The sequence below is a fragment of the Sorex araneus genome, chromosome 2 (assembly GCF_027595985.1).
Source record: "Sorex araneus isolate mSorAra2 chromosome 2, mSorAra2.pri, whole genome shotgun sequence".
NCBI lineage: Eukaryota > Metazoa > Chordata > Mammalia > Eulipotyphla > Soricidae > Sorex > Sorex araneus.
In genome coordinates this window covers 17,767,512-17,793,276 of record NC_073303.1, presented here as the reverse complement: position 1 = coordinate 17,793,276, position 25,765 = coordinate 17,767,512, and the positions used below count along the sequence as shown (strand labels likewise).

General features: G+C 43.6%; 1 protein-coding gene across 3 annotated transcripts in view; it reads left to right on the top strand.

The window, feature by feature from the left end:
* The window catches only part of RNF144B (ring finger protein 144B), a 195,427-nt gene that overhangs the window by 79,510 nt on the left and 90,152 nt on the right, over positions 1-25,765 (top strand). Inside the window, exon 1 of one of the 3 annotated variants that reach the window (XM_055126851.1) lies at positions 18,245-18,418. The exons of the other annotated variants lie outside the window; for them this stretch is intronic. The gene's annotated coding sequence lies outside the window, so the exon portion shown is untranslated. Of the gene's footprint in view, positions 1-18,244; positions 18,419-25,765 lie in introns of those variants that run through there. 3 annotated transcript variants of the gene reach the window in all.

The window sequence follows — 25,765 nt, the reverse complement described above, 5'->3', positions numbered from 1 at the left end:
CTGGAAGAAAGTTGCTTGACTTGGTTATTAGGTTCTACTCCATGTTGACCCCTGGAAAGTAATTTTTTTCAGTATAAAAGGAGAATGATAACATTTCAGCTGAAAGGCTCTTATTAAATAGTTGGGAGATGGTATTTGCCAGGGCATGTGATTACGGTGACATTGCTACAGGCTTGGATTCATTTCCAGATGTTTTAATTATCTTCTGGGAACATAATAGTTTATAATAATGAGCAAGAAGTAGCTCAAAGATTCATCTCGTCTAAACCTACAGTGTTGGGAGAAGTCTCCTATTCTTTTATCCTTGCAGTTAAGAGGAAACCCATCCATTGTCTCTTCATCTTCCATTAAGTTCCTTTTGGAATGAAGAGCATCAGCCAGGGAGAGACAGAAGCTGATGTGTTATCACAGGAACATCTTGGTCTGTCTGATTGGTTGAATTCATGCCATCAGTGTGGATCTAGGAAGACAGCACCCAAGTTTATAGTGTTCTTTGGGGGACAGGATGTCTGATTGTTTAGTCTCTCATCTGTAGTTGTATCAGACATGGGCAGGTCCTTCAACACTTAAGTTGTCTGAGATGGACATAGGTATAAACCTAGGTTGAAATGAGAGGAATGTTCTTGTCTCAGAGTTTAGGGAGCAGTTTGTAATGGCGTTGGTTACTCTGAAGGTTTTGTCTCCTTTGGCCAGCTTATGGCTCCTAAAAGAGGACGTAGAGTTTTAGCGGGTGATTCACCACCTAACCACCGAGGATGAGAGGGTCAGCTTTATGTGTGCACTGGGGTCAGAGAGAAGGGAGGCAACGCTTGACAAAAGCTGTTCATCTTAGTAAGATGATGCTCAAGCAAGTGAAGGTTTTATCACTTGTTTTGATTTGTTCTGCTGCTTCTTTGGGGAGGTGAGTGTCTTTCCTCAGCCCAGTTCTCAGTCCGCTCTGTTAATATTTCTTGACTAAACCATACCAGAAAAGGCATGAGATACCCAGTTTGTCTTTAGAAACTAATTAGAAGGTTGAAGATGTAGCTCAGCACATTAGAGCACTTTGCCTTGCATATGTGAGGCCCTGGGTTTGATCCTCTGCACCACTAAAAAACAAACAAACAAAAAATCCCAAGAAAGAAAGGTAGTAAAAAGAAAATTTTACTATGTCATGAATGAGTCTTATAAGGTTTAAGAAGACACTAGGTATTAGGGGTATTAGTAACAATGATAACTATAAGGTTAGGGCCCACTTACTACGGTTATCTCTGCTTTTATTATGTAGCTTGAAAAGATTTGTCAATAAGTATTTGAGCCTTGTAAGGTTTGAGAGGACACTGGGTATTAATAACAGTGGTAAGATTAGGGCCCACTTGCTATGGTATTCTTTGCCTTTATTATGTATCTTGAAAGGGTTTATAAATAAGTATTTGCAAAAATTAAAAAAAATTGAATTCATTGTTTGGAGAATTTTTTTTTCTGTCATCAACATATCTGACCTGTTTCTAAACTTTTTATCTTTGTTCATGTAATTTCTTTCTTTCCTGTTTCCTTTTTAAACACTTTGGGTAACACCTGGCTTGCTCAAGCTTGAGCTCCTGGCTCAGTGCTCAGGGGTCACGCCTGGATTTGTTCTGGGGACCATATGTGGTGCCAAGGTTGGCTGCATACAAGGCAAGTGCATTATTTGGCCTCATCTTCCCCATTTCTTTCCCACACAAATGCCTGTTCACTGCCCACTGCGATCATGCAGGGTAGCAAACAGCACTGCTCTGGCCATTTTATACATCTGTCTTTCCATAACCCACTTGAAATTTTGTGTTGATTCACTTGTATCACTTGTCATCCCGTTGATCTTCGATTTGCTCGAGCGGGCGCCAGTAACGTCTCCATTTGTCCCTGTCACGTGCTAGTATAGGCCAATGATATCTGCTTGCTCCAGGAACAGGAAGAGCCTCAAATCGTTCATTCAAGGTTTTGACGAAGAAGTCTGACCATCTTGTTGGTGGGCAGCCACGCGGTGTTTTGACGTCCTGTGGAATCCAGTCGGTAACAGCTCAAGTCCAGCGGTCGCCTCTGCATCGTTGAATCGTTTATGTTGATTAAGCTTCGTATTCCCAGGACCTAATAAAGAACCTGCTCATAAACAGGAAGTTACTGCATGCTTGCTGAGAGAAAGGATGGGTGATGCCACAGGGAAAGAGCAAGTTCTAAGGACCGGAGGAAGCCAATTGGGGCATGTTCCAGAACAGACTTGGATGGGGATTAGGAGCTCGTCCAGTGGGGAAGCACAGCCTTGAAAAGGCAGGTAACAAACAGAGAATCAGTGTAATCTGAGAATGAGAAATGTGGGTTTTTATCTTTTCTCTTTTTAAGGAAATAAAGAAGAACTTCTGTTTTAAATTAAATCACCATGAGATAAACAGTTACAAAATTTTCCACAATTGGGTTTCAGTCATACAATGTTCCAACACTTGTTCCTTCACCAGTGTACATTTCCCATCACCAGTATCCCCAGTTTCCCTTCCTCCACCTCCCACCCCCAATCTGCCTCTATAGCAGACACCTTTCTTCCCTCCCTCCCTCCCTCCCTCCCTCCCTCCCTCTCTCTCTCTCTCTCTCTCTCTCTCTCTCTCTTGTAGTTTCTGATTATTGTTGGTTTGGATGGTATTTAGATGCAAAGTCAGATTCAAGTCAGAAAATGAAATCTGATAAGGACCAGGAGGTCTGCCCTACAGCTTGGAAACTGGCCTCACATGCTGGGGGAAAGGCAGCTCAGATAGAGAAGGGAACACGAAGTAGAGGATGTTGGGAGGACCCATTCAGGTTGAAAGATGGAACTGAAAGTAGACTATAGACCGAACATGAAGACCACTCAATACCTCTATTGCAAACTGCAACACCCAAAAGGAGAGAGAACAAAAGGAAATGCCCTGCCACAGAGGCAGGGTGGAGTGGCAGGAGTGGGGGTGGGTTGGGGGTGGTGAGAGGGATGCTGGGATTGTTGGTGGAGGTGAATGGGCACTGGTGAAGGGATGGGTAAACGATCACTGTATGAATGAAATGCAAACACAAAAGTTCTTAAGTTTGTAACTATACATCACAGTGATTCTCTAATAAAAAATTAAAAAAAAAGAAAATGAAATCTGAAAAGGGAGTTGGTTTTTATGTTTCTTAGGGTTTAATACTGCTTAAGGAACATCAACTAGGTCATTCTCCAGAATTACCTCAGTGACGCACTGATCAATTTTATAATGCCACGTGGGATTAAGTCTCACAGAGTCATTTGATTAGATGTGTTGTTATTGAATTAATTTTTATGTAATACCTCTTTCAAAGTGAAATGGGTAGGTGTTTGGGTCAAAAGTAGGCTGAAATCGCAAACTGGAATCTTCTAAGATTTAGGAAACTCTTTCTTGACTTAAAGTTAATAATAAATAGGAATCTGGGACTAGGGGGATAGTACAAGGGTTAAGGAGCTTGCTGGGCACACAGCCTACTATGGTGTACCCCCAGCACTGCGTATGGTCCACTGAGCACTACCAGGAGTGAACCTTGCACAGAGTCAGGTGTGAGTGGTGAGCACAGCTGGCTGTGCCCCAAACACTTAAAAAATAAAAAAGGATCTTAATTTGACTCCACATGGTCTCTATCATGAGACAATTTTATAGTGAAATCTACAATTTAAGTGAGTCAGGCTAACTTAGCAACTGACACGAAAGGTGATTCTTAGAAAGAGGTTGTCATTAGATAAATAGGTTGTATTCTATGGATACTCCTGTGGGAATTAAAATAAAGTGTACAAAATGCTTAATATTATGCCAAGCACACAGTAAGCGCTCACTAATATCATCTTTCTTCCTCAACTTCATTAGACTTTTGGAAGTTTTTCCTTTATGAACTTTCATGAAAAAAGTTTTTTTTTTTGGTGGTGGGGGAGAGGGGTTGGTACCTCCAGTGGTACTGAGGGCTTACTCCTGACTCTACACACAATGATTACCCCTGGTGTTACTGAGGAGACCCCCTGGTGCTGGGGATTGAACTCGGTCCCCAGGAAAATCTTTAAGTAAACACCTCACTGTCTTCAAGCATCCATTTGTTGAAATATCTGCTAATTCTTTTAAGAGTTTGTAATATCTGGGATGAGAGAAATAGTACAAAGGTCAGTGCATTTGCCTTGCGTGCAGCTGACCCAGGTTTGATCCCCAGCATCCCATGTGGTCCCCCCAAGCACAGCCAGGAGTAATTTCCAAATACAGGGCCAGGACTAACCCCTCGGATCTCTGGGTATAACCCCCAAACAAAACAAAATAAAAAGTTTGGAATTTCCTTAGTGATTTTATTTATTTTGGGGGAACCATAGCTAGTAGTGCTCATGGGTTATTCCTGCCTCTGTGCTCAGGGATCACTCCTGGCAGTGGTGCTCGGAGGACCACATACGGTGTTGAGGGTTAAATTGGGTTTGCCTAGCGCAAAACAAGCACTGTACATTCTCTTAGTCCCCTTTGTGGTGATTTTAAAGCAATATTTCCATCTATTTTCTTTCTAGTATCCTTTGATTCAAGAAGTTGTGGTATATGTATATAATGAAATACTATGTAAATGTAAGGAAAAAAACCTCATGCAATCTGCAGCAACATGGATGGAGCTGGAGGGTCTCATGCCGAGTGAAGTCAGTCAGAAGGACGGGGTAGAGGTGGTGGAATGATGTCTCACATGCAGGCCTTAAAGATACACAGCAAGGCAGCAACAAGGATCCAAACACAACATCATGGGGGAACTGATCCACACAATTTTTGCGAGAATGAGATGAAGGGGTCCTTGTAGGAAGGAGGTGGGTAGACTGGTGATGGCTGTGTTGTTGGAATTATGTGCATGATCAGCCACATTCTCGGCCGTGCGACATCTCATACCATATACCACTCATATTCCAAGGGTAGCAAACCACATTTGATGGGGTTTAAAGTAGAAGGAAAAAACTCATTTGTGGAATATAAAGTAACAGAATGGGAGACTAACACCCAAGAACAGTAGAGATAAGTACCAGGAGGATTACTCCACAGCTTAGAAGCCGGCCTTGCATGCTGGGGGGAAAGGCAGCTCAGATGGAGAAGGGACCACCAAGTAAAGGGTGCTAGGAGGGCCAGTTCGGGATGGGAGATGCGGGCTGAAAGTAGACTATAGACTGAACATTATGGCCACTTAATACCTCTACTGCAAACCACAACACCCAAAAGGGGAGAAAGAGCAAAAGAGAATGCTCTGACACAGGGACAGGGTGGGGTGGGGGGGAGGATGGACAGGGTAGAGGTGGTGGGAGGGATGCTGGGACCATTGGTGGTGGAAAATGGGCACTGGTGGAGGGATGGGCACTCGACCACTGTATGACTGAAATGCAAGCACGAAAGTTTGTAAGTCTGTAACTGTACCTTATGGTGATTCACTAATAAAAAAACTTAAAAAAGCATCAAATTGAAAAAAATAAACTAGAAGGCAATCAATCTTAAAGGGATTGTTTTATATATATATATATATACACACACATGTGTATATATATTCACACAAGGCTCAACTTTTAACAACATGTTAGTGATCTCTTATAGAAGGGTTTAATGTCCCCTGGGTGAAATACAAAAATCTTCACACACTTTCCTCTAAGGAAACCTTTTTTGGAGCATTTTTAGTGGTTTATTCATAACAATACAAAATAAATGATTTCAGTTCTGCTTTGGGGCAAGGGTTGGGGTTCGGGATGGAAACATCTGAAATATGGTGGTGGGAAGGTATAATGGTGGTGGTATTGGTATTCAAATATTAAGTGTAATCAAATACTGTGAACTGCTTTATAAAATAAAATATCATTTAAAAGGAATTAATGTGGATGGGAAACCATTATTATCAATATTGTAAATTAAAAAAATTATCTCTTAAAAGAGGCCATTCATGAATCTTAGATCTGATTTGGGGACAGGCTTTTCAAAGCCTTGGCAGGACTCAATATTTTAGCAATGACTGTTGTTAAAAACATTAAAATTGTATTTTAATGTTCAGCATGTCAGTGCTGTGCTCTTGGTACCATTGCTTTTCTCTTGGGTTTCTTGGCTGCCTTCAGAGGCGAGTACCACAGGAGCTGAGACACCGGGATGGAAAAGGAAACTTAAACTCCATGTGATCTGGATGCCAGTTAGAAGGAGCATTGCGTGCCCTTCATTTGTTTTTATTTAATTCCAAGGTGACACCATCCTCTCACTCTTAAAAGTGATTAATTACCTTGTTTTCTACCTCGACGACTAATAATGATTTCAGGTTTTCAAGTTAGAACGGAATTTGCAATGGATTAGGGTGTAAAATTGTCCCAGTGAGTTAGTTCTACAGTGGGGCATCTGAACAGTTCAGGAGACCTGCTCACAGCAAGGAGAACTTTTAGGAGTATATATATATATATATATATATATATATATATGTATGTATGTATGTATATATATATATATATATATTTTGGAAAGGCGCCATCTAATAAGAAATCTACTTAGAACTTAAGCATGCTCCCAGAGAAATTTTTGGATTTTATTTTCCCAAGCAAAACATTAAAAGAAATGAGAGACATCAGTGTAAAAGTATGTAAGATAATAAAAAGTCCACCGGATGCACACATTTATAGAGTAGAGCATCTACGCAGGACTTGCCCCAGAATAAGGTTCATACCAGGAAGGAAAAAAGTGGTTTTGTTTTGTTTTGTTATTGGGGATAGTCACACTGAGCCATCAGTTCAGTAGGAGGGTGGAGGACATGGTGCTACCCAGACTCGGTGGTGACAGGGACTCCTAGAACCCGGGGCCTCTGGGGCTGTACCGAGTGATGCCCAGGGTCCATGTGGTGCCTGGGACTGGCTGCATGCGAGGCAGTGTCCCTAAAGTCCCATTCTAGCTCTCTGGCCTTCCAGCATTTTCTTTTTGATTGAGAGGCCTCCTAAATGGTGCTCTGGGTGCGGGGGTGGTGGGTGGGTGGTGGAGGGACATTTCCAGTAGTACTTGACCTGGTTGCCAGAGAAGGCGGTGGGTACTGGGGCCAGCACCTGGTGATGTTGGGGGTCCCATGTGATACAGGGGATCGTAATGATCAGGACTGAGAGCGCCATGCGTGTGCCCTCTGGCCTGTGTTAGCCTCCCCAGTCCCCCCCCCCCTTTTTTAAAAATTAAAAACATTTTAATTAAAGAACCATCATTTACAAAGTTACTGAGAGTTGTGTTTTAGGCTATAATAATCCAACACCAATCCCTCTACCACTGTCAACTTCCCTCCACCGTGTTCTCAGATTCCCTCCCCATCTCCCCCCCCAATCCACACCCACCTGGCAACCTGATGGCACATTGCAAAGTTTCAGTGGTTACCGCTTGGATCTCTTGCTTTCAGTTCTTTTGGATCTGTGTTTTGGACATATACCTGGACTCCTCACTCAGATCACTGCTACGACTGACGCCCTGAGCTCTGGTCATCCATTACTTCTTGTTCTCTCTTTGTATTGATTTCTTTCCTCCTCTAAACACTGGGATCAAGGGTGATCTAGGCATCTCCCTTTTACTACATTTCCTCAGTATGCTGATACAGTATTCTGTATTCCACAGATAAGTGAGATCATTATGCCTTTGTCTTCCTTCTTCAGGCTTACTTCACTCAACATGGTATCTTCCAGTTCCAACCAGGTTGCAGCAAGTCACATGATTTCATTGTTTTCATCTGCATAGTATTCCATCGTGTCTATATCCCACATCTTCACAATCCATTCATCTATTGTTGGACACCTAGGTTGATTCCATATCTTAGCTATTGTGCTGAGTGCAGTGATGAATAGTGGTGTGCATATGTCTTTTGAAAAAAATGTTTTTATGTCCTGGTGCATAGATGCCCCACAGTGGAACTGCTAGGTCCTATGGCTTTTCTGGAGATTGTTTTGTGACACAGTATGTTGTCTACCTTGAAGGGTGTCCTGGTGTGTACTGGAGGAGAGTGTGTACTCAACTTCTGGGGCATGGGGGTCCCTTTGTATGTCTGCTAGACTCATCTCTTTCGTTGTCATCTCTTTCATCTCTTTTATTATCTCTTCCATTGTCATCTCTTTCATTGCCTCCAGCATTTTCTTTCCCTTTTTGCCTCATTTTTCTCTCCAGCAGTGGTAGAGGAGTATTACAGTCTCTTACTACCTACTTTTGTGTTGCTGTCAATATCTTTCTTACAGCCCTTAAAGCCTTTTTAAAATTTGTAATTATACAATGGAATTAGTAAAATGAGAAATCTGTGGATCAGAAACTTGCACATAAGAATGCACGTATAACTCATTTATTTCTTTTTTAAAACAGTTTACATTGCCAATTTTTAATTTTAATAAAATCTGTTTGAAAAATTAACATATTGTACACTTATAATTTGAAATGGTCTTGTTCAAGTAAAAGCTAAAATCAGAATTCTCACATAAAAAATAACATTGTCATAAAGAATGAGAAATTAGTATATTGCATGAAATACTCTTGAAAAAATTGTGTAGAAGTTGACTGCACATTTCAAATTGAGTGTGACAGGAAGATAAGCAATGATATATTTGTGTTGCTCTAGGGTAACTTTATTTTCTGATCTGTAAAATAGAGTGGATGGCTAGGTGGAAGCATTAAAGTCTCTCCATTCCTAGGACTCTATTATTATACAGGATTGGTCAGACTACATTTCTTTTTTTAAAAGATTTTTTATTTGATAAAGTAGTTCACAGTATTTGATTACATTTAATATTCAAACACCATAACTCACTTCTTTCAAGCAACAATCAAAATAGAAGTAATCTCCAAATTTAAAAGCGTTTTTCTGTAGACACTAAGTTGTTGACTGTAGATTTTTTTTGTGTGTTGAGACACATTGAAATGTAGGAATTCTGAATGTTGTTGGTACTGTGGTTTTGAAAGATTTTGTGTGGTAAGGGAGTCCTCTAAATTTGGTTATATTTTGTTTGAAAACAGACGAAATTTTTCATCAGAGGCTTAAGTTAATAGAGCAAGCAAAATACTCAGCTTTTGAAGTTAAGTGAATTACAGTTACGGGAAACAGCTTACAAGTGGGAAGGCACTAGAATTTATCATGTAAGAATATTTATAAATTGCAAGATAGGAACTGAACAAATCAAATGATAGCAACTCAAATCACAGAACATGGGACTTAATTTTGAAAACTTGTAATTGCACTTGGAATATCTAGGTGTGTGGGAAAAATCCTTTGATGGAAACACTGTTTTTAATAGGATAGATTTGTATTTTTTAACCAGAATTCAAAGTAGATTGAATTTAAGAAGACCTAGGATTTTAGTCATAAAACAAATCATAAATATTATTTATGAGTCTTCTGGTATAAAGATCTGCCAGTTGTATACACAGAAGAGCAATGTCTCAGAAAGCACTTTGGCGTCAATATTTTTATTTACATCAATATAAAAATAGGAGAATTTGGAAAGTGTTCCTTAAGCTAAGTAGGTTATTGAGCACTGAGGAGAGAGTATCTTCATTGCAAATACTAAATTCTATAGAAAGGAGTCAACTAAAGGGTTCAGTATTTCAAATTTATTATTTTGGGGGATCACACTTGGGGGTACTTAAGGCTTTCTTCTGAATCTGCACTCGGGGATCACTCCTGATGGTGCTGTTGACACAATTCTAAAATTAAAATTGATTAGATAACAAATCTGTAACATTAAATCAGTAGATATTGAAAATTAGTTTATGTGAAATTGTTACATCTGAACATCTGATTGCAGGTTTGTTAAGTCCTTGTCTAAGTTTTTTTTATTTTAGCTTTTTGGGTCACACCTGAAGATGCACAGGGGTTATTCTTGGCTCTGCACTCAGGAATTATTCCCGGCAGTGCTCAGGGGATTGTATGGGATGCTGGGAATCGAACCTGGGTCGGCCGCATGCAAGGCAAAGGACCTACCTGCTATGCTATTGCTCCAGCCCTTCTAAGAATGCTTTAAGCTGTTTATTGTTTTAGGTGTCCAGAGACTTAGGATCTATGACCTGGCCAACCCGTGGACATGGTGCTGGCTGTGGGAGGTGGGCGTGGCTGCTGGGGCTTTCAGAAGTACAGGCGGTTTGGGGGGCTTAGCCCATCCTAACTTTGAAACACCAGAGTTCTCAGCTTGGTGTCCTGAGCACTACAGTGCGTGGTGCCCCAGCACTGCCAAGTGTGACCCCCCAGAGAAAGAAAAAGGAGACATATCAGGATAGGTACAATAAAACATTTTACAAAAACATCCTAACACGATTACTCATTAATCATATCTGAAAGAGTATCTGTAAATATATTGCAGCAGAGAATTAGTATCTGTAATTTACAGTGAGCTTTTGTCAACGGAAAGGAAGGCTGGGCTAAAGTGAAAGGGCCAAGCGGATGAAGGACACTATGCGAAGCAGAGATGCATTCTTAAAAGATTCCTCAAACCATTAACTTTGGTGCACAGGGGGTAAGGGTTTGATGTGAATAGGAAGTGGAGAGCAATAATGACACTCTTTCCAGAGGTTCCTGAAGAGGTACGTGAGAGTGGTGTTCCATACATACTGGAGCTGAGGAACTGAGTTACGGGGGAAGGAACACCTGCACTTCTGGAGAGAAGGATCCAGGTCAGCACATTATCTCCTGCTTACTGGCCTTACAGATCACTCAGTACGCGCAACTGTGATACTATAATTTTGTTTTGGGGACAGAAACACTTAGTGGTTTGGGCTTACTCCTGGCTCTGAGTTCAGGGATCACTTTTGGAGGCCTCAGCGGGGACCATGTGGGGTGCTGGGACCAAACCAGGATTGGCCTTGTGCAAGGCAAGCGCCCCATCCACCGTACTGTCACTCTGGCTTCAGACACCATGTTAAATTTTTTTTTCTTTTTGGGTCATACTGGCAATGCTCAGGGGTTACTCCTGGCTCTGCACTCAGGAGTTACTCCTGGTGGTGCTCGGGGGACCATATGGGATGCTGGGAATCGAACCCGGTTCAGCTGCGTGCAAGGCAAATGCCCTACCCGCTGTACTATCACTCCAGCCCCTAAATTTTTTTTTTTGCTTTATATCCAATGGTATGAGTGAGGCATAGCATAATGAGAAATTATTACGAAGCCCTTGGCCAAAAGTAATTTGTAAGCATGATAGTTTGAGTTACACAGCTTGAGAAAGGATGACCAAAGTAGCTTCAGCTAACGTCTGTCTTCTATAGATACAATGAAAAAGAAAGTATAATGGGGGGGGGGAATTCCCTCATGATGAGCGTTCTTAGGGTTTGCTATCTTCACAAGTTCCCCATACAGCAGACAGTGGGGCGAGCTAGTCTCCCGTGGCCCGTGGCAGCCCCAGGACAATCCTATCTTGTTGAGATGGATTTCTGTTTATGGAAAGTGAACTCGACTCCTCTCCAGGGGCCAGGGCAACAAAGCGGATGGATTCTTCCAAGGAGCACGGATTAGTAGAAGGGCCCTCCCCAAGATTCCATTCCCTTGGTGATTGTTACTGTCTATGTTTGTGGCCAAGTATTCTATCTAGCAAAGTCCTTGTGGCCATCCACTCGAGTGCCATATGGCACTTTCTGGGAGCTCGGGGAGATATTGAAATGACCACAACGCTCATAAGGCCTTCTGAGGAGGTGACTGAGGACTTGGACAAGTGGCAGGTTGTGGAAGGGAATACTTTCCCAGCGCGGCGGATTGTCCGGTTTACTTTTGGGTTTTCCTCTTCGAGGAGACAGACACAGGCTCTTTCTCTCGAGGTCCCTGCATCTTCCCACTCAATATTGATTGAGTGCTGGCTCCCATGCCCTGAACTCCAGTTTCTTTCATCTGTTGTGGTTGATAATGCCGTTTTGGTCCTCTCTGGGTCTTGGTTTCACTCTTTTGGGGGTGGAGTTTTGGCCACACCCCCCTGTGCTTCAGGGATTATTATGGCTCTGTGATCAGGGATCACACTGGAAGGTGCTCAGGGACTGTCTGCCCTGTTGGGGATCTGACGGGCGTGGGTAGTAGATGGTGGTGGGAAGCACCTTCCCCCCTGTAGCATATTTTTTGGCTGCTACAAGTTACTATTTTGTAGGAAGAGAAGAAGTGGGGAGAGTTGTATTTAACAACTTATGTCTTAGAGAAGACTTGTTTTTAAGGTGCCTTTCGAAATACAGCCCTCAAGGGAAATTAGTATTTCACTATCTCCATCTACGAGTAATCAGACCCTATGGACTGGAATATTAATTCAAACAATACAGTTCTTCATGTTGTAAACTAACAACTGGGTCCGTTTTTAATTCAGCTGGGTCTTTTGTGTCTATGTAGCTATGGGTGTGCTACATAGACACAAAAAACCTTTCATTTCTTTTTTGTTTGTTTTTTAATTTTTATTAGTGAATCACCGTGGGGTACAGTTGCAAACTTATGAACTTTCATGTTTGTATTTAGCTGACATCCCTCCACTAGTGCCCATTCTCCTCCACCAATGTAGTTGACATCCCTCCACTAGTGCCCATTCTCCTCCACCAATGTTCCCAGTATCCCTCCCACCACCCCCACCCCAACCCCCACCACCCCACCCTGCCTCTGCAGCAGGGCATACCCTTTTGTTCTCTCTCCTGTTGTATGTTGTAGTTTGCAATAGAGGTATTGAGAGGCCATTATGTTCAGTCTCTAGTCTACTTTTAGTACACAGCTTTCAACCAGAGTGGTAGAGAATGTTGGGAGGACACACCTGAACTTTTCATTTCATGTAAACCAGTGGACACATCCGAAGTGATGATTTGGGGGAACACTGGAGGTGTTTTTCATTGATTGTCTTAAGAATTTGGAAGAGTTGATAATATTGTAGAAAGATTAATGCAAACCTTGCATCTCAAGACTGAAAATTTGATCTGAATATTGAGTTTGGGCTCTTAACTCAGGGCTATTACAACCATTTGTTTTCATAATCTACGGGGGACGAATAAGATTACAGAGCTCCATTTTCACTTAAAACCAGTTTTCTAGTGATATTACATGTAGGAGGTTGAGTTTTGAATACCTGAATCCTCTGGAGCCTTTTATCTATTTTAATTGAAATAACATTACACTATTACATGAAGCAAGTTTCAGGTATGCATGATTAAACATGTTGAAGTATGTACATTAAGTTCACCTCTAGAAGTCCAGTTCTATCCTTCATTGCACAAGTTGACCCTTTTAGTGAAATTTGCCCACTTCTCTCTCAGCGGTTTGAATGCTGGGTGCTTTGTTCTGCATTTCAGATCATGATGGGCTCATTCAAAACCTAGTGGCAATAGCAATGAAAGAAAACTTGGCTCCGGTGCTTCTGACTCTGCTCTGGCTCGGACTTGGTGAGAAGTCAAGGTGTGGTTTTATGATGTAGAAGAAAATGGCTCATCCCTGGCGCTTCTGAAAACCCTTTGTTATCAAGTTGGAGGTTACTGACTGATCCTTTCTGGATCGTGTTTTGACTCCCGATAGTTTGCCTGCATTGAGTCTCTGGGCTATTTGCTAGCACATTATCCTGTCGTGGCTTTTGTGTCTTATTTCATATCATTTCCTACTCTTAGTTCTAAGCGCAAGATCCTTAGTCAATGCTGAGTGAGTGGATGAGCACCACGAGAGACACCAGAGAAATGCAAATGACACTGGAGCTGTTAGGCTGGAGAAATGACCAAGTTCCCAGTGGCAGAACACAATACCATGACCTTTGCCTTAAATCTTTTCCTGTGGAGAGTTACACCTATTGCAGAAGCTGGTTTCCCAATACTTGTGTTTTTCATTTGACTTCTTGAAACTAAACAAACCATTAAATTAAAAAAAAGTTTAGCACAGGATGTAATTAAGTTATCAAATGTGGGTTTGCATTGCTAACTTACATAGGAAGGTGGATTAGAAGAGTAATTTCAATAGCAAAGTATGAATCTTATTTTTTTCTTATTAATGAAAAGAAATTGTATATGTTAGTATTCTATAATACACTTTAAACTTTTATAAAAATTTGTTATTTATTACATATTTATTACATATATAGGAAAGTATTTAGTCTGTATGTATTATATAAATACATTATACATATTTAGTAACTATATTTCTATATATTTTTACCTTGTACACAGGAAAAACAAAGTATGTTTTGGATATGTTTTCATTTTGCCTTCATATTACAAATTAACACAACTCCTGCCGTTTGAATTAGCTACCCTTAATGTCGAATTTTGCCTGCTGTTTCTTTAGGAAGTTCTGTAATTCATATTAGGAAATGATTCTGTCATGAAAAAGGTCAGCATAACTGCAGTCTGGTGAACAGTTTGTAATATTATGTCTATTATTGCTTGGAAAGATTTTTTTTTTGATGGAAATTACAGTAGGGGCATTACACTTCCGTCTGAGCTACCAAATGTTACATTTCAACCAGAATTTCCTTCTGAAGCTTGTTCTAGGGCTGCATTGCCCCGTTCTTTAAATATTGGCGTTCCTTTGGATTCTTTGCAAGCTCCTTTTTCTCTGTTCACTTCCTTTTCCGCTTAGTTGAATCACACTGACTGAGTTCCCTCCGACCTCAAGGGAGGACCGTGCCGCACAGCTGAGCAGGTTGTGTACTGCACAATTCCAGGAGGGGTTATTCACTACCCTCCCCTGAGACTTGTACCATCAGATACTGTGCTCACTGCTTTTAACACCTCCCGGCTACACTCAAAACAGCCTCAGAGATAAATATCTCTAGATGAGAAAGCTGAGTTTAGGTATATTAAATTTGGCTCTATTCAAACTTGTCTGAGGCCGCTAATGAGTGGCTGATGGAATGTCTGCGCTGTTTCGCTTTGATCTCTGCACTGGGTGATGTCATCCCGGCCGCTCCTTGAGGGTCACACCTTAACGGCTCCCCACCCATCCCATCTGATTCTGCAGGGTGGAAGCAGCAGCTATCTCGTGGCTGTTGAGTTCTCGGTCGCTGCTTGGTTCGTGACTCCAGGAGTCTGGTCTTTTCTCTCCCTCACATCCAGGCGAGTCCCGGGTGCCATCGATTCTCGCTCCACTTGATCCTTTCCTTTCTGAATCAGGTGTCACACATTAGCCCGGGTCCTCATCGTTTTTATTCTGAAGGTGTCCATTCTGTCAGAGCCAGGAACACGCACCCAGCACTGCAGGTCTCTCGGTCTCTGCACTGCAGTGATTTCTCTGGGCTCCACTGTTTTTCTACCCGCACGCCCTCCTGCACTGCCCCTTTAGTCTTTGACCTGTGACTCAGCTTTAAGTCCCTTTCCCAGGGCAACCTTCCTAAATTCTTTTCATCACCCCCTTTTCCTTTCTTTAATTCTTCACCTTGTCTTCACATAGCACATCACATTCAAATCTCCTCTCGCTAATCCCAGGACCATGCTAAGTGTTGTACTTAACACCTTACTGGTCACCTCCTTCCCCTAGACTGAGAGTTATTTGATGACAGGGCTCAGTGCAACTTATCTTTGACATCCTTGCATTCTGCAACTTTCCTGGGAAAACACCAATACGTGATTGAGGGAATGAATGACTTCTTCTTGTGGGCTGACTCAACAGCTCTGAAGAAATGTTCACCAATACGAGGGTTCTGTGTGTTTACTGTGAATTTATTAAAAATTACATGCAGTTCTTACAAACGTGTGTGGTTGAAAATAATGTGGGCATTTAGTCATGCGCTATTCTACTTGGTCTCTGCGTTTGCAACAATTATTGCTTAACCTCTGCTTTCATTCAGACTGGCAGCGGCTCCTACCCTTATCCCGTTGACCAGAGCACTGTAGCACTGTAGCATTGTCATCCTGTTGTTCATCAATTTGCTTGAGCGGGCACCAGTAACATCTCCATTGTGAGACTTGTTGTTACTGTTTTTGGCATACCAAATATGCCACGGGCAGCTTGCCAGGCCCTGCCGTGCAGTTGACCAGAGATTATCACTTAATTGCGTGATAATTTAGAAAGTGAACTCTGTGTTGAACTTTGACTTGAGGTGTCAACGTTTTGCATTTAAACCCAATGAATAAAAGAAGGTACTTTGTTTATTTTTTCCGCAATGCGCGCCCATTAGTAATGGTCACTATATTGAAAACAGCTTGGATTTGGCTCTCTAGGACCTCATCTACTGCTAAATTAGAAGTTAGATATGCATGGGGTGGCTTTCACAGAAAGAATCTTATTCACCTCATTCAGATTCACAGCTTGCTCTAGCTTGGCCCTGTTCATGTAAATCACCTTGCTGTGGGGTTCCTCATCTCTAAAAGTCGAAATGTGGACTTCAGCTAGCTGGAAGGACTTTTCAAGCTCAAACATCCTCTATTAGCTTGGGTCCCTACTGCTCATTCCCATCTTTGCCCCACTGCCCTCCCCCACACTGCTCCACCAGCACAGTGCTCCCGTTGCCCATCCATCATGCACACAGACACTCTTCAGTATGTGACGTGAAGTTCGAGTCTTTCTTCTGCTGAGGAGCACTGTGTCCTTTGGAGTGATGTGGGCAGCCACGACTTCATTGGCATGCACAGATCCCCCTACAAAGGACCTGGACATCTCTTCCTTATGGAAGCCCATTTCTGACTATGTTTGCAGAAATGTAGGCGGGAGAGTGGATGCACCAAGATTCCTGTATCTCAGCAGGTAGGACGTTTGCCTTTCACGCAGCTGACCTGGTTCGATCCCCGGCATCGCATATGGTTCCCCAAGCACCGCCAGGAGTAATTCCTGAGTGCAGAGCCAGGAGTAACCCCTGAGCATCGCTGGTGGGACCCAAAAAGCAAAAAAGGAAAAAAAAAAAGATTTCTGTATCGGAGCAGGGACATTTCTGAATTATAGGGACCTTTCTGAATTGCCCAGATTTTGGGCTATGAATGAGCCTCCGGGGGAATGTGTATTGGGGGGGGCAGGGAAGAGTGAGGAACCTTTTACTCCTCCTCACCTTTCACTTTACTTTGTGGCTTTTTTATTTTGTTTTGGTTGGAGGCACACCTGGTGATGCTCCTGGCTCCGCACTCAGGAATCACTCCTGGTGGTGCTCAGGGGACTCTATGGGATGCTGGAGATCCGACCACTTGAAAAGATCGGCCGCGTGCAAGGCAGGCACCCTACCCGCCGTGCTATCTCTCCAGCCCACTGTGTGGCATTTTCTTGAACCAGGAGTGTTTCCTGCTAGGTTATGAATCTTTCTTCTTCCTCCCTCCCATACTTTTGTTGACAAAACGCCTCAAACCAAATCACTGGCTCCTAAAGGGATGCCTTTATTTCAGGAGGTAAACCAAGCCTGTCCCGATTTGCTGGTGCCCGTGAGCTAATTTTATCATCAGACGCAAAAAGGATTAAATCAGGTACAAGGTGTTTTTGATGAGATGCGCTTGGGAACTGTTTCTATAAAAACAGTTTTCGGGCAAGGTGGGAAGGCAGCTCTGGGCTATTAGGAGTAGAAGGAAGATTTCAAGAATAGGGAAAGAGGGAGAGGAGAGAGAGAGGGAGAGGAGAGGAGAGGAGAGGAGAGGAGAGGAGAGAGAGAGAGAGAGACAGAGAGAGAGAGAGAGAGAGAGAGAGAGAGAGAGAGAGAGAGAGAGAGAGAGAGAGAGGAGTATGGCACATATAGAGAAGTAGCAAGCTTGAAAGATTATGGGGTGAAGTGTCTCCGGGGAAGGAGGGAAAGGAAAGACGGGGTGTGTGTGTGTGTGTGTGTGTGTGTGTGTGTGTGTGTGTGTGTGTGTAGAATACACATACAGAGAAGCTGCAAGCTTGGGAGGTTAAGGGGTGAAGGGTCTCCATCTGGAAAGAGTGAAGGACACCCAGGGTCTGGGGTGGGGCGCGGGGGGCAGAAAAAGAGAAGGGATGGGGGCGGTCTGGACCAGAGGAGCGTGTGCGGCGACACTGGCCAGCTCGGGGGCGCGCGGGCACGGGATTCGCACAGAGTTAAGAGGCTCGGACAGGGTTAAGACCATCACCTGCAGCTCCAGTGCGACCCAGATGGGAAGTAGGAAGTGCCTCGCCTGAGCTTCCTGTATAAATAACCGCGCGGCTCCCAGTGCGGGGCACCGAGCGCGCGGCTGGGCTCCGGGGCATCGCAGCTGCTCCCCAAGGCGGGGAGGCGGGAAGGTCCTCCGCCTCCTCCTCCTCCGCCAGCTCCTCCTCCTCCTCCCCCTCCTCCTCCTCCTCCTCCTCCTCCTCCTCCTCCTCCTCCTCCTCCTCCTCCTCCTCCTCCTCCTCGTCGTCCTCCTCCTCCTCTCGGGTAGGTCGGCGAGCCCGAGCCCTGTTGCAGTCCTGCAAAGTGTGGGTCGAGCTGTCCGCGGCCGGAGCATGAAGCGGCTCCACCCCCCGGCTGTGCGTGCAGCCCCCGGAGCTGGTGCGCGCCGCCCCGGCTGCTGAGAAGCCCGCGGCCCCCGGAGCGACGGAGCCGCGCCGCCAGGTAGGTGTCTGGGGCTCTCCGCAAACGCTGCAGGCGTTGCCAGCCGCGCCAGTGGCGTCGGATTTGGAGAAAAGAACCCGGCTTTGCGCGATCCCGGTCGGTTTTTTTTTTTCCTTTATTTTTTATTTTATTTTATTTTATTTTATTTTATTTTATTTTATTTTATTTTTCCTGCGCCCTCCCTGCCCGTGCTTGAAAGCCAGACAGAAACGGATTCATTCGGAAGTGCCATAAACACCTGTTAACTTAGAGAAGGTGGGGGGAACCCTGTCTCCTAAAAAAAAAATAGACGTCTTGGAAAGGTTCAAAAGAAGAAACTTGTTCCCTTTGTGATCGAGCAGCCTGTCGTGAGATTCCAGATGCGACGAAGCCCCCCTGGCTCCCCAAGGGTGGTGGTGGTGGTGGGGGCCCCGGAGGGAGCTTCATCTGAGATTTCCCTTCCGAGACCTGGGGATGCAGGGCAATACAACGTCGTTCTTCTGGGTGATGAAGAAGAGGCGCTAAGCGTTGGAGCTGGGCTAGGCATCGGTTTGCATGATAATCCGGCAGGGAATTGCGGATGAAAGAGGGATGCCAGGGTGGGGTGAGGGGTGGGGGAGCCCCTCTGATCCCCCCCTCCTCTTCTCGAATAAGTTACGCATTCCTGGTTGGGCAGAGGGAAGGTGTGTGTGTGTGGAGGGGGGCAGGGAGGGCTGATCCTTTCCAGGGCTCTTGGGCTGCTGTGATGGGGTGAGTTTTGGGGATCTTGCTGCCGGCTTACTCAGAGGATATCTGCAGGTCAGGTTCTGATTTCTCAGAAATGCACCCCTTCCCTGCCCTGCCTCCCGTTCTGGGAACGTTGCTCTGTCTCTGTGCCCTCATCCAGTCGGTCACTTTCTGAATTCTTTCCCGGAGCAGGTACCTCCCCAGCCTGTTACCTGCAGCTCCCCCGTCTCTGGGCTCTGTTCTCATTGGCCCTCGTTGGAAGTCGGCTTGCAGGCGGGGAGGTGTGGATTAAAGAGCAATGCATGTAACATTTCTGCAGGAGCTGGACTGGGGGTGTTTAGGCCCCGGAGCCAAATAAACGAACTATGAAATGAGTCAGTTTTTAGGGTGTGGGTAAGAGGCAAAAGGAGCCCAGCCGGTCTTCACGGGCTTGCTGGCTAATTAAAGTTTCTGCCTGCGACTCCGGCTTTCACTGAGATGAGCATCTTGGCCCCTCGTCATTCCTCTCCTTCCTCCGTCCTCACGCTCATCCTTCATCGTTCCTGAGGAAGTAGCCCTGGAGTATGTCTAGAGGGAGAGAAGGCTGTCAGGGCAGATGGCCAGAGCCAGGCGGAGATAGTGACTTGTATTATGAAACCCAAGGGCACGTTTCCCATAGTTTTTCCTCCACCTAGCACAGCTTTAACTGCCATTTGACTTATTGATGATCTATTTACTTATCTATTTCTGTGTTTGGGGCTGGAAATCACATCCTGTGCTACTCAGAGTTTCGCCCGTCTGAGAAATGAGAGGTGGTGGGTTGAGGAAGGGGTGGGCACCCAACTAGGGTGGACTCAGCCCTCAAGGAAAGCTTTCCACCCCCCTGGACAAGCTCTCCTGGCTATTGCTCTTTCATTCCTTGTAGGGGGCATCAACTTAGAAGAATAGGAAAGGAAAAGAAGAAAACCTCTTTTGTTCCCAACGTAACCTCTTGACTCATTGAAATGGACTCAATGAGTGAAGAAATAGAAGGCAATCCTATGGAGGGAATACAAGAAAAAACAGGCTGGGTTGCTTGGCTTTTTATTTAAAACCAACAGGAAAGAAGCCAGTCTTCCAACCCCCAAACCTGAGATAACTTGCTCCTGCACGACTATGCTTGAAGTGAGGTCTGAGTGTGGTCAAACACTGTCCATTTGCCCAGAGTTTTACAAATATTTACAGTCATCTATGCCAAATATCTCTGTGCTGAGCCCCGAAGAACATTTTCAGCATTCAAAAGCCCCATTCTCATGAATGGGTTCAGTTCATTGGCAATGTAAAGGCATCCAGGATTCTAAACGAGGTCCGTTGAAGACTTGTCTTTTTAAAAATAATCTGTTTTGGGGTCTCCCAGATCATAAGCTGGATTTTCAGAGGCAAAGTCTATAAGCGGAAAGAAAGAGAAGGTGTGCCTTCAGAAAGATAAAAGCTTATTTTATTTTATTTTTTTTAATTGAATCACCGTGAGATAGTTACAAACTTTCATGATTCCGCTTCAGCCATACTATGATCAAGCACTCATCCCTCCACCAGTGTGCATTTTCCAATACCAATGTTCCCAGTGTCCCTCCTGCCACCCCCCCACCCTACCCCACCCCCTGCCTCTGTGGCAGGCACTTTTCTTCTTACTCTCTCTCTCTACTTTTGGGCATTATGGTTTGCAATACAGATACCGAGAGGTCGTCATGTTTGGTCCTTAGCGTACATTCAGTACGCATCTCCCATCTGGAGCGATCCCTCCAACCATCATTTACTCAGTGATCCCTTCTCCATTCTGAGTGCTTTCCCCGTCCCCCAACTCATAAGGCAGTCTTCCAAACCATGGGGCAATCCCCTTGGCCCTCATTTCTACTGTCCATATATGTTAGCCTCATATTATGTTATTTTATATTCCGCAAGTGAGTGCCGTCATTCTATGTCTGTCCCTCTATTTCTGACTCATTTTACTTAAAAAAGCTTATTTTTAATGTCTCTAGCAAGACCCTCTCTGCTTCTTGCAAGCGATCTATTGATTCAACAATATGAATACTTTAACTTTGATAAAGTGGGTTCACTGTATTTTAAAGTCCTTGCACTATATGTCTTTGTCCGGACAGCAGAACCATCCGGGCTGTTTCTGTGAAACTGTGTGGCCTCTGGTCTCGAATGCCAGTGAGGTCCTCAGTGTTTGAAATCACCAGTTTGTGGGAGAGGTCAGGAATCACGCTGAATCCAGGTGTTGGTGGAGGAGCAAAGTCCGAACAGTATTGGGACAAAATCTACTTTGTGCAACTGATTGTTTTAGATGTGGGAAAGGGGTCAAGAGGTCCCACAAGTCCTGCTTTTCTCTTGAAGTTTTGGAGAACAGACATCTGCAGCCATTGCTCCTGAATACCAAGACATTCGGGGGTGGGGAGGGGAGGGAATTCTTGCCTTAACCTATAGAAGCTCCTTAGCTATAGCAGATCATCAAGCAATGTTTTTCAGGCTGGAGAGTGCAGGGAATGAATGCAGCACCGGGCATTTACTACTCTTCTGTTCTCCAGGTATATTCAGAAAAATTAACCATGGGGCTGGAGCGATAGTATAGCAGGTAAGGTGCTCGCCTTACAACATGGCTGATGGGCTCAATCTCTGGCATCCCATATGGTCCCCCGAGCACCACCAGGAGTGATCCCTGAGTGCAGTACCAGGAATAAGCTTGCCATCAGGTGTGGCCCCAACTGTCACTGTCACTGTCACTATCATCCCATTGCTCATCAATTTGCTCAAGCGGGCACCGGTAACATCTCCATGGTGAGACTTGTTACTGGTTTTGGCATATTGACTATGCCACAGAGAGCTTGCCAGGCTCTGCCGTGTAGGCGGGATACTCTCGGTAGCTTGCCGGGCTCTCCGAGAGGGACGGAGGAATTGAACCCGGGTCGGTCGCATGTGAGGCAAACGCCCTAGCTGCTGTGCTATCGCTCCAGCCCCAAAACAAAACAGAAAAAACAACAAAGGAAAATAGGGGGAAAAATTAACCACTATGGTATTGAGTACTCTTTACCAGGCACTGTGCTGGGTGCTGAGAACATAAAGACTGTAAAGTAAGGTACAGAAGATGTGGCTGCTGTCCTAAAGCAAGGGAAGTGTTTTACCTGCTGTACTATCTCTCCAGCCCTAGCGTGGTAATTCTCAATTCATGAGCTTTTACCTGACTATGAAGAATACTTTGGCATCTGTTATTTCAGTCTTTTATTTGTGTGTGTGTGTGGGGGGGAGGTCAATATTTCCCTGATGTCATCTGAGCATTAGATAACTTGACAAGCTATCATAGCACCTTAAGTTAATTAATTTAATTTAATTTTAGTTCCTTGTTTTCACTTTTAGGCTTCTGTGGAAGATATTATACTAATAATTGAAGTTATTTTAGAATTAATTTGAATTTTTATTAATTTTGGCATTTGCTATGCTACATATATCAATGTGAAGCTCTCAATCTAATGCATCATGCTTCAATAGTTAATTAAAAAGTAGGAACAATCTAATAAAAGGAAGGAAAGTGCCCTGTGCTTTTGTAACATTGAAGAGAAACCTCTTTTCTGTGGTTGATTGGCCATTTCGTTCCATTCCTGGAACGGAACACACAACAGCATAGGTGAAAGACACATCCCTTATTCATGACTGGAATTGCTTTTGATCACATGGCTTGTAGCAGCTATTAAAGAACATTCTTTGAAAGCCATGTGTCCTTGGTTTCTGATTCCCCTGGAGTCATGAGTTTGAGTTTAAACTTTCAGTCATCTGGTTCTATGTCTTATGGGGGGAGATGAACAAGGCATTTCATTCCTGTCTTTGTTGGTCTTATGGCTGAAGCTATAAACTCACAAGTTGTCCCGGACATGATGTGATGCAACTTTCGATTGACACCCTCCTGGGCTCTTCCTCCTTCCCCAGTGGAGTTTTCTTGTACCTAGCATTTAACATGCAGGGAAGTGAGCTCTTGGTAGATTGATTTGATTCCTTGATTTTAAGGATTCCTTAAGAAACTGATCTGGCAGACACCTCCAAAAATATACACCCTGTACCTTGCTTTGCATGGGGCAAAGGAAATTCCTCCTCCCAAGTGATTTTAAATTTGTATCTAATTAAAATTTCTATCTGTAACATTCACAGAAGAGGATCATATTTACCCATGCTTTAATTCATTTTGAGAAAAATTTTGATGGAGGTCTTTATGTGTTAGTGATTGCAGCACATTTCCTGGTAATGTCACAACCCATGAAATCAGTCTTCTTCGGCTTCATGGGGCTTTCTGAAATAACACTTCTTGATCTTGTTAATTACATCATTGTCTGACCTGCCTTTAAGTGGCGTTCCCTTCCTGCTTCTGAGCTTTGTTGTTATGCCAGGCAGGGGGAAGAAAATTATTCAGCAGGGTTATATGAAGTATTGTGGGAGGAAGGGGAACCGCTGATTAAAAAAAGAGGTGGGCAGGGCAGAGTGTCAAGGATGAATGTAAATCACAATGTCAAAATATCTTGGAGCTGTTATTCTCATGCCCTGTCCTACCTTCTTTGATTAGTTTACATTAGGAGAGTTGAGAATGGATTTTTTTCCTCTTGTACTGTACCCTGAAGTGGTAATGAGAATATGGGGGAAAGGCATGAGAAAAGAAATGTGCTTTTCAGAGAAAGGAATGACATTTTTCAAATGTTAAAATATGACATCTTCGTTGTCCTGTGTTCACTCTTTAGGGTTCAGAGTGAGCTTGTCCAATATCATTCCTTTGCTGGCTTTAATCTCATGACTTCAACTTATTTATTTTATAAAAGAAAACTGAAAAGTTTAGATCTTATTCTCACCATGAAAGTTATAACTATATGAAGTAGTAATGTGATAAGTAACCTTGTTGTGCCAATCATTTTGCAAGAGACACATATATTGTTTTGGGCCTTAACTTTACTTACTACTGTGTATCAGTTATATCTCAATGAACCTGGGGAAATGAGAGCTTATTAAAAAGTTGTAACAGATTTTGAGGCCGGAGCGATAGCACAGCGGGGAGGGCGTTTGCCTTGCACGCGGCTGACCCGGGTTCGATCCCCGGCATCCCATATGGTCCCCCAAGCACTGCCAGGAGTAATTCCTGAGTGCAAAGCCAGGAGTAATCCCTGAGCATCGCTGGGTGTGACCCAAAAAGCAAAAAAAAAAAAAAAAAAGTTGTAACAGATTTCATTTTAAGCTTAGTTTCAATAGCAAATAACTAAGAAAGCAGTTTTTGCAAATAGTTAAGATGCCCCTTCTAATGTGAAAGCTCTCCTTTTCACCCACAATAATAGTTAATAGGAATTATATTTTATGTCATTTACATTTTTGTCAACTCTGGCGATCAATGGGGTGACAGATGTCGCGCAGCCAGACCGCCCTCACATCGGACTGGATCAATAGCACAGTGGGTAGGGTGGGTAGGGCATTTGCCTTGCACTCGGCTGATCCAGGTTCGATTCCTTTGTCCCTCTCGGAGAGCCTGGCACGCTACTGAGAGTATCCCGCCCGCACAGCAGAGTCTGGCAAGCTCCCTGTGGCATATTCGATATGCCAAAAACGGTAACAATAAGTCTCACAATGGAGACATTACTGGTGCCCGCTCGAGCAAATTGATGAACAACAGAACGACAGTGCTATAGTGCTACAGTGCTACAGTACTACAGTGCTGTATGTGTGTGCACATTCCCCGCCCCCCCCATCCTTTTACTATCTTGAAATGAATTTCATGGGAAGTATAACCCCATTGCATATATGCTTTCCAAAACCAGAGAAATGGAAGATCCTAACTTCAATATAAAAAACAAACAAACCTTTTTCTTTAACAGTCATTAGAATTTCTTGATGCTATTGACTTTGCTTGCAGCCGACCTTGGTTTGGTTCCTCCGCCCCTCTCAGAGAGCCCAGCAAGCTTCCGAGAGTATCTCGCCCGCACGGCAGAGCCTGGAAAGCTACCCATGGCATATTTAATATGCCAAAAAAAGTAACAACAAGTCTCACAATGGAGACGTTACTGGTGCCCGCTTGAGCAAATCATGAGCAACGGGAGGACAGTGCTACAGTGCTACTTATATTATATGTCACTTACATTTTTGAAGATAATCACAAAGTTGCAATATTGCTGTTAGAGCTGTTTTGGAAAATTTTGATGTGAAGAACTGAAAATGAAGGAATTATAGATGGGGAGCTTTTTAAAAATTTTTTTATTTCCTCTGAATAAGACTGTGAAACTGTGATACCATAGACTCTTGCCTGACATATAAAGCTGAGTGATAAATAATGTTTTATACCTCACAAGGCATGTGCAGTGAATATTTACTTCTGCCACAACTGAGAACTCAGTACTTCTTGGTTTTACTTATGCCAGAGAATTTTCTTGGTCTATTATACTTTTACAGACAATGGCAAAGTATCACACCTGTAATTGACTTGAACATTATTATTTTCAAAAATAATTGGGTAGATACAAATATCCTTAAGCAAATTGCTATTCTGTGTTTACTAGTAGGCTGCTGTGGGAACAAATGCTGTTTCCATTTGTTCAAGCCCTCTAAGGGAGCACTGCTTTTCTGATTTTACTCAATTTGCACTGATTCATCTAATTGTTTAAT